The sequence below is a fragment of the Carcharodon carcharias genome (assembly GCF_017639515.1).
Source record: "Carcharodon carcharias isolate sCarCar2 chromosome 39 unlocalized genomic scaffold, sCarCar2.pri SUPER_39_unloc_4, whole genome shotgun sequence".
NCBI lineage: Eukaryota > Metazoa > Chordata > Chondrichthyes > Lamniformes > Lamnidae > Carcharodon > Carcharodon carcharias.
In genome coordinates this window covers 202,982-211,400 of record NW_024470843.1, presented here as the reverse complement: position 1 = coordinate 211,400, position 8,419 = coordinate 202,982, and positions in this window count along the sequence as shown.

Genomic DNA, 8,419 nt, shown 5'->3' with positions numbered 1-8,419 from the left:
AGACAGAGATTGAGGGAGACAGAGATCGAGACTTAGGGAGATAGAGATCGAGGGAGACATTGTCCGAGGGAGACAGAGAGTGAGGGAGTCAGAGTGAGGAAGACAGATCGAGGGAGACAGAGAATGAGGGAGACAGAGATTGAGGGAGACAGTGATCGAGGGAGACAGAGATCGAGGGAGACAGAGAGCGAGGGAAACAGAGAGCGAGGGAGACAGAGAGCAAAGGAAACAGAGGACAAGGGAGACAGAGAGCGAGGGAAACAGAGATCGAGGGAGATGGTGATCGAGGGAGACAGAGAACGACAGAGACAGAGAGCAAGGGAGACAGAGAATGAGGGAGACAGAGAACGAGGGAGATGGAGAACGAGAGAGACAAGATCGAGGAGACAGAGATTGAGGGAGACGGAGATCGAGGGAGACGGAGAACGAGGGAGACGGAGAACGAGGGAGACAGAGATCGAGGGAGACAGAGAATGAGGGGACAGATCAAGGGAGACAGTGATCGAGGAAGACAGAGATCAGGGGAGACAGAGAGCGAAGGAGACAGAGAACGTGGGTGACAGAGAGCGAGGGAGACAGAGATCGAGGGAGACAGAGAGCGAGGGAGACAGAGATCGAGGGAGACAGAGATTGAGAGATACAGAGAACAAGGGAGACAGAGATTGAGAGAGACAGAGATTGAGGGAGACAGAGTTTGAGGGAGACAGAGATTGAGGGAGACAGAGTTTGAGGGAGACAGAGATTGAGGGAGACAGAGATCGAGACTTAGGGAGATAGAGAACGAGGGAGACAGTGTCCGAGGGAGACAGAGAGTGAGGGCGTCAGAGTGAGGAAGACAGAGATCGAGGGAGACAGAGAATGAGGGAGACAGAGATTGAGGGAGACAGTGATCGAGGGAGACAGAGATCGAGGGAGACAGAGAGTGAGGGAGACAGAGAGCGAGGGAGACAGAAATCGAGGGAGACAGAGAGCGATGGAGACAGAGAAGGAGGGAGACAGAGAACGAGGGAGGCAAGATCGAGGGAGACAGTGCGAAGGAGGCAGAGATCGAGGGAGGCAGAGATTGAGGGAGACAGAGATTGAGGGAGGCAGAGAATGAGGGAGACAGAGAATGAGGGAGACAGAGAACGAGGGAGACAGAGAGCAAAGGAAACAGAGGACAAGGGAGACAGAGAGCGAGGGAAACAGAGATCGAGGGAGATGGTGATCGAGGGAGACAGAGAACGACAGAGACAGAGAGCAAGGGAGACAGAGAATGAGGGAGACAGAGAATGAGGGAGATGGAGAACGAGACAGACAAGATCGAGGAGACAGAGATTGAGGGAGACGGAGATCGATGGTGACGGAGAACGAGGGAGACAGAGATTGGGGGAGACAGAGATCAAGGGAGACAGAGATCGAGGGAGACAGTGATAGAGGGAGACGGTGATCGAGGGAGATGGAGAACGAGGGAGACAGAGATCCAGGCAGACAGATATCGAGGGAGACAGGGAACGAGGGAGACAGAGAATGAGGGAGACAGAGATCGAGAGAGACAGAGATCGAGGGAGACAGAAAAAGGAGACAGAGATCGAGCGAGACAGAGAGCGAGGGAGGCAGAGAGCGAGGGAGACAGAGATCGAGGGGGACAGAGAACGAGGGAGACATTGATCGAGGGAGATGGAGAACGAGGGAGACAGAGATCGAGGGAGACAGTGATCGAGGGAGACGGAGAACGAGGGAGACAGAGATCGAGGGGGATGAAGAACGAGGGAGACTGAAATCAAGAGAGACAGAGAACGAGGGAGACAGAGAACAAAAGAGACAGAGAACGATGGAGATGGAGAACGAGGGAGACAAGATCGAGGGAGACAGAGATTGAGGGAGACGGAGATCGAGGTAGATGGAGAACGAGGGAGACGGAGAATGTAGGAGACAAAGATCGAGCGAAACAGAGAACGAGGGAGACAGATCAAGGGAGACAGAGATCGAGGGAGACAGAGATCGGGGAGACAAGATTGAGGGAGACAGAGACTGAGGGAGACAGAGAACGAGGGAGACAGAGAGCAAAGGAAGCAGAGGACAAGGGAGACAGAGAGCGAGGGAGACAGAGATCGAGGGAGACGGTGATCGAGGCAGACGGTGAACGAGGGAGACAGAGTTCGAGGTAGACTGAGATTGAGGGAGACGGAGATCGAGGTAGATGGAGAATGAGGGAGATGGAGAATGAGGGAGACAGAGATCGAGGCAGACAGAGAACGAGGGAGACAGAGATTGAGGGAGACGGAGATCGAGGTAGACGGAGAACGAGGGAGATGGAGAATGAGGGAGACAGAGATCGGGGAGACAGGATTGAGGGAGACAGAGAATGAGGGAGACAGAGAACGAGGGAGACAGAGTGCAAATGAAACAGAGGACAAGGGAGACAGAGAGCGAGGGAGACAGAGATCGAGGGAGATGGTGATCGAGGTAGACGGAGAACGAGGGAGACAGAGATCGTCGGAGACAGAGATCGAGGGAGACAGAGAACAAGGGAGACAGAGAATGAGGGAGACAGAGATCGACAGAGACAGAGAGCAAGGGAGACAGAGAATGAGGGAGACAGAGAATGAGGGAGATGGAGAACGAGCGAGACAGAAATCGAGGGAGAAAGAGAACGAGGGAGACAGAGAACGAAAGAGACAGAGAACGAGGGAGATGGAGAACGAGGGAGACAAGATCGAGGGAGACAGAGATTGAGGGAGACAGATGAAGGGAGACAGCGATCGAGGGAGACAGAGATCGGGGGAGACAGAGCGAAGGAGACAGAGAACGTGGGTGACAGAGAGCGAGGGAGACAGAGATCAAGGGAGACAGAGATCGAGGGATACAGAGAACAAGGGAGACAGAGATTGAGGGAGACAGAGATTGAGGGAGACAGAGTTTGAGGGAGACAGAGATTGAGGGGGACAGAGATCGAGACTTAGGGAGATAGAGATCGAGGGAGACAGTGACCGAGGGAGACAGAGAGTGAGGGAGTCAGAGTGAGGAAGACAGAGATCAAGGGAGACAGAGATTGAGGGAGACGGAGATCGAGGTAGATGGAGAACGAGGGAGACGGAGAATGAGGGAGACAGAGATCGAGGGAGACAGAGATCGGGGGAGACAAGATTGAGGGAGACAGAGAACGACAGAGACAGAGAGCAAGGGAGACGGAGAATGAGGGAGACAGAGAACGAGGGAGATGGAGAACGAGAGAGACAAGATCGAGGAGACAGAGATTGAGGGAGACGGAGATCGAGGGAGACGGAGAACGAGGGAGACGGAGAACGAGGGAGACAGAGATCGAGGGAGACAGAGAATGAGGGGACAGATCAAGGGAGACAGCGATCGAGGGAGACAGAGATCAGGGGAGACAGAGAGCGAAGGAGACAGAGAACGTGGGTGACAGAGAGCGAGGGAGAAAGAGATCGAGGGAGACAGAGAGCGAGGGAGACAGAGATCGAGGGAGACAGAGATTGAGGGATACAGAGAACAAGGGAGACAGATTGAGGGAGACAGAGATTGAGGGAGACAGAGTTTGAGGGAGACAGAGATTGAGGGAGACAGAGATCGAGACTTAGGGAGATAGAGATCGAGGGAGACAGTGTCCGAGGGAGACAGAGAGTGAGGGAGTCAGAGTGAGGAAGACAGAGATCGAGGGAGACAGAGAATGAGGGAGACAGAGATTGAGGGAGACAGTGATCGAGGGAGACATAGATCGAGAGAGACAGAGAGCGAGGGAGACAGAGAGCGAGGGAGACAGAAATCGAGGGAGACAGAGAGCGATGGAGACAGAGAAGGAGGGAGACAGAGAAAGAGGGAGGCAAGATCGAGGGAGACAGTGCGAAGGAGGCAGAGATCGAGGGAGGCAGAGATCGAGGGAGACAGAGATTGAGGGAGGCAGAGAATGAGGGAAACAGAGAATGAGGGAGACAGAGAACGAGGGAGACAGAGAGCAAAGGAAACAGAGGACAAGGGAGACAGAGAGCGAGGGAGACAGAGATCGAGGGAGACAGAAAACGAGGGAGACAGAGAATGAGGGAGACAGAGATCAAGGGAGACAGAGATCGAGTGAGACAGTGATCGAGGGAGACGGTGATCGAGGGAGACGGAGAACGAGGGAGACAGAGATCAAGGCAGACAGAGATAAAGGGAGACAGAGAGCGATGGAGACAGAGAATGAGGGAGACAGAGATCAAGAGAGACAGAGATCGAGGGAGACAATGAATGAGGGAGACAGAGAACGACAGAGACAGAGAACAAGGGAGACAGAGAGAGGGAGACAGAGAATGAGGGCGACAAGATCGAGGGAGACAGAGATCAAGGGAGACAGAGAATGAGGGAGACAGAGAACGAGGGAGATGGAGAACGAGGGAGACAGAAATCGAGAGAGACAGAGAACGAGGGAGACAAAGAACAAAAGAGACAGAGAACGAGGGAGATGGAGAACGAGGGAGACACGATCGAGGGAGACAGAGAACGAGGGAGACAGATCAAGGGAGACAGCGATCGAGGGAGACAGAGATCGGGGAGACAAGATTGAGGGAGACAGAGAATGAGGGAGACAGAGAACGAAGGAGACAGAGATCAAAGGAAACAGAGGACAAGGGAGACAGAGAGCGAAGGAGACAGAGATCGAGGGAGACAGAGAACGAGGGAGACAGAGATTGGGGGAGACAGAGATTAAGGGTGACAGTGATCGAGGGAGACAGTGATCGAGGGAGACGGTGATCGAGGGAGATGGAGAACGAGGGAGACAGAGATCCAGGCAGACAGAGATCGAGGGAGACAGGGAACGAGGGAGACAGAGAATGAGGGAGACAGAGATCGAGAGAGACAGAGATCAAGGGAGACAGTGCTCGAGGGAGACGGTGATCGAGGGAGATGGAGAACGAGGGAGACAGAGATCGAGGAAGACAGAGATCGAGGGAGACAGGGAATGAGGGAGACAGAGAATGAGGGAGACAGAGATCGAGAGAGACAGAGAACGAGGGAGACAGAGAACTAAAGATACAGAGAACGAGGGAGATGGAGAACAAGGGAGACAAGATCGAGGGAGACAGAGATTGAGGGAGACGGAGATCGAGGTAGACGGAGAACGAGGGAGATGGAGGATGAGGGAGACAGAGATCGAGGGAGACAGAGAGCAAAGGAAACAGAGGACAAGGGAGACAGAGAGCGAGGGAGACAGAGATCGAGGGAGATGGTGATCGAGGGAGACAGAGAACGACAGAGACAGAGAGCAAGGGAGACAGAGAATGAGGGAGACAGAGAACGAGGGAGATGGAGAACGAGAGAGACGGAGAACGAGGGAGACGGAGAACGAGGGAGACAGAGATCGAGGGAGACAGAGAATGAGGGGACAGATCAAGGGAGACAGCGATCGAGGGAGACAGAGATCAGGGGAGACAGAGAGCGAAGGAGACAGAGAACGTGGGTGACAGAGAGCGAGGGAGACAGAGATCGAGGGAGACAGAGAGCGAGGGAGACAGATTGAGGGAGACAGAGATTGAGGGATACAGAGAACAAGGGAGACAGAGATTGAGAGAGACAGAGATTGAGGGAGACAGAGTTTGAGGGAGACAGAGATTGAGGGAGACAGAGATCGAGACTTAGGGAGATAGAGATCGAGGGAGACAGTGTCCGAGGGAGACAGAGAGTGAGGGAGTCAGTGAGGAAGACAGAGATCGAGGGAGACAGAGAATGAGGGAGACTGAGATTGAGGGAGACAGTGATCGAGGGAGACAGAGATCGAGGGAGACAGAGAGCGAGGGAGACAGAGAGCGAGGGAGACAGAAATCGAGGGAGACAGAGAGCGATGGAGACAGAGAAGGAGGGAGACAGAGAACGAGGGAGGCAAGATCGAGGGAGACAGTGCGAAGGAGGCAGAGATCGAGGGAGGCAGAGATCGAGGGAGACAGAGATTGAGGGAGGCAGAGAATGAGGGAGACAGAGAATGAGGGAGACAGAGAACGAGGGAGATGGAGAATGAGAGAGACAAGATCGAGGAGACAGAGATTGAGGGAGACGGAGATCGAGGGAGAAGGAGAACGAGGGTGACAGAGATTGGGGGAGACAGAGATCAAGGGAGACAGAGATCGAGGGAGACAGTGATCGAGGGAGACGGTGATCGAGGGAGATGGAGAACGAGAAAGACAGAGATCCAGGCAGACAGAGATCGAGGGAGACAGGGAACGAGGGAGACAGAGAATGAGGGAGAGAGAGATCGAGAGAGACAGAGATCGAGGGAGACAGTGCTCGAGGGAGACGGTGATCGAGGGAGATGGAGAACGAGGGAGACAGAGATCGAGGCAGACAGAGATCGAGGGAGACAGGGAATGAGGGAGACAGAGAATGGGGGAGACAGAGATCGAGAGAGACAGAGATCGAGGGAGACAGAGAACTAAAGAGACAGAGAACGAGGGAGATGGAGAACAAGGGAGACAAGATCGAGGGAGACAGAGATTGAGGGAGACGGAGATCGAGGAAGATGGAGAACGAGGGAGATGGAGGATGAGGGAGACAGAGATCGAGGGAGACAGAGAGCAAAGGAAACAGAGGACAAGGGAGACAGAGAGCGAGGGAGACAGAGATCGAGGGAGATGGTGATCGAGGGAGACAGAGAACGACAGAGACAGAGAGCAAGGGAGACAGAGAATGAGGGAGACAGAGAACGAGGGAGATGGAGAACGAGAGAGACAAGATCGAGGAGACAGAGATTGAGGGAGACGGAGATCGAGGGAGACGGAGAACGAGGGAGACGGAGAACGAGGGAGACAGCGATCGAGGGAGACAGAGATCAGGGGAGACAGAGAGCGAAGGAGACAGAGAACGTGGGTGACAGAGAGCGAGGGAGACAGAGATCGAGGGAGACAGAGAGCGAGGGAGACAGAGATCGAGGGAGACAGAGATTGAGGGATACAGAGAACAAGGGAGACAGAGATTGAGAGAGACAGAGATTGAGGGAGACAGAGTTTGAGGGAGACAGAGATTGAGGGAGACAGAGATCGAGACTTAGGGAGATATAGATCGAGGGAGACAGTGTCCGAGGGAGACAGAGAGTGAGGGAGTCATAGTGAGGAAGACAGAGATCGAGGGAGACAGAGAGTGAGGGAGACAGTAATCGAGGGAGACAGAGATCGAGGGAGACAGAGAGCGAGGGAGACAGAGAGCGAGGGAGACAGAAATCGAGGGAGACAGAGAGCGATGGAGACAGAGAATGAGGGAGACAGAGAACGAGGGAGGCAAGATCGAGGGAGACAGTGTGAAGGAGGCAGAGATCGAGGGAGGCAGAGATCGAGGGAGATGGAGAACGAGAGAGACAAGATCGAGGAGACAGACATTGAGGGAGACGGAGATCGAGGGAGACGGAGAACGAGGGAGACAGAGATTGGGGGAGACAGAGATCAAGGGAGACAGAGATCGAGGGAGACAGTGATCGAGGGAGACAGTGATCGAGGGAGACGGTGATCGAGGGAGATGGAGAACGAGAAAGACAGAGATCCAGGCAGACAGAGATCGAGGGAGACAGGGAACGAGGGAGACAGAGAATGAGGGAGAGAGAGATCGAGAGAGACAGAGATCGATGGAGACAGTGATCGAGGGAGACGTTGATCAAGGGAGATGGAGAACGAGGGAGACAGAGATCGAGGCAGACAGAGATCGAGGGAGACAGGGAATGAGGGAGACAGAGAATGAGGGAGACAGAGATCGAGAGAGACCGAGAACGAGGGAGACAGAGAACTAAAGAGACAGAGAACGAGGGAGATGGAGAACAAGGGAGACAAGATCGAGGGAGACAGAGATTGAGGGAGACGGAGATCGAGGAAGACGGAGAACGAGGGAGATGGAGGATGAGGGAGACAGAGATCGAGGGAGACAGAGATCGGGGGAGACAGAGATTGAGGGAGACAGAGAATGAGGGAGACAGAGAACGAGGGAGACAGAGAGCAAAGGAAACAGAGGACAAGGGAGACAGAGAGCGAGGGAGACAGAGATCGAGGGAGATGGTGATCGAGGGAGACAGAGAACGACAGAGACAGAGAGCAAGGGAGACAGAGAATGAGGGAGACAGAGAACGAGGGAGATGGAGAACGAGAGAGACAAGATCGAGGAGACAGAGATTGAGGGAGACGGAGATCGAGGGAGACGGAGAACGAGGGAGACGGAGAACGAGGGAGACAGAGATCGAGGGAGACAGAGAATGAGGGGACAGATCAAGGGAGACAGCGATCGAGGGAGACAGAGATCAGGGGAGACAGAGAGCGAAGGAGACAGAGAACGTGGGTGACAGAGAGCGAGGGAGACAGAGATCGAGGGAGACAGAGAGCGAGGGAGACAGAGATCGAGGGAGACAGAGATTGAGGGATACAGAGAACAAGGGAGACAGAGATTGAGAGAGACAGAGATTGAGGGAGAC